The sequence below is a fragment of the Propithecus coquereli genome, unplaced genomic scaffold (genome assembly GCF_000956105.1).
Source record: "Propithecus coquereli isolate 6110/MARCELLA unplaced genomic scaffold, Pcoq_1.0 Scaffold376, whole genome shotgun sequence".
Taxonomy (NCBI): Eukaryota; Metazoa; Chordata; class Mammalia; order Primates; family Indriidae; genus Propithecus; species Propithecus coquereli.
In genome coordinates, this window is record NW_012149463.1 from 1,007,062 (window position 1) to 1,007,600 (window position 539).

A 539-nucleotide genomic window follows, 5' to 3' on the forward strand; every position below is an offset into this window, starting at 1 on the left:
GCGCCCGGCCTTTTCATAGAATTCTTTATGAAAGTTAATTTCATCAGTAAATGGTTAATATTAATAGTGCCACCGTGCTACCAGTAGCAAACTAGGTAGACCATAATTTGTTTTGCAACAAGATGCTAAGAATGGCAGAATTTGAAGTTGAGCTTTATCTTATGGACCAAGGAAGGTAACGTTAAGGTCGACAAGCATAGATCCAACTCCATTAGGCTATGTTTTCTAGAGACAGTGATTGCTTTTTATTTACTTCTATAACTCCAGCACCTAAAAAAGTGTCACATGACACTCACTAAATGTTTGTTGAATAAAGGAGTTGACAAACATAATTAAAGGCTATGTTTTCTTCCTATATTTAGTATAAAGACTCTAATTGTTTCTCTAAAAAAAAATGTATGAATTAGAACTTCATTGACTTGAAGGAAAATGTTCCCTTTTTTTAATGGGGATTTAAATTTTAATGATAGCTTTTTAAAATACGTGATAAAAATTTTTTGCCCTTTCGCCGGACAGGTCCGTGACCGCTTCCCGGCGCT

At 34.7% G+C, this 539-nt stretch overlaps 1 protein-coding gene across 1 annotated transcript in view; it reads right to left on the reverse strand.

Moving 5' to 3' along the window:
* The window catches only part of RXFP1 (relaxin/insulin-like family peptide receptor 1), a 142,233-nt gene that overhangs the window by 4,569 nt on the left and 137,125 nt on the right, over window positions 1–539 (reverse strand).